Below are 222 nucleotides of genomic sequence, written 5' to 3' on the forward strand. Positions count from 1 at the left end.
AGGGAGACGCCAGCCACCCTCCTGAGTAAACACATCTTGGCGGCTTGTACCCTAGATCTCGTTCTTTCGGTCATGACCCAGCCTTCATGACCGTAGGTGAGGGTAGGAACAAAAACTGACCAGTAGATCGAGAGCTTTGTCTTCAGACTCAGCTCTCTTTTCGTCACAATGGTGCGACAAATGGATTTTTCGACCAATCTCCCGCTCCATTGTCCCTTCACT

The 222-nt window shown here is 50.5% G+C and overlaps 1 protein-coding gene across 1 annotated transcript in view; it reads right to left on the minus strand.

Annotated features, from left to right (window-relative positions):
- Window positions 1-222, minus strand: part of chic2 (cysteine-rich hydrophobic domain 2) — a 9515-nt gene that overhangs the window by 7408 nt on the left and 1885 nt on the right. The gene's annotated exons all lie outside the window — the stretch shown is intronic.

Source organism: Etheostoma spectabile, chromosome 2, assembly GCF_008692095.1.
Source record: "Etheostoma spectabile isolate EspeVRDwgs_2016 chromosome 2, UIUC_Espe_1.0, whole genome shotgun sequence".
In the NCBI taxonomy this organism is placed as follows: domain Eukaryota; kingdom Metazoa; phylum Chordata; class Actinopteri; order Perciformes; family Percidae; genus Etheostoma; species Etheostoma spectabile.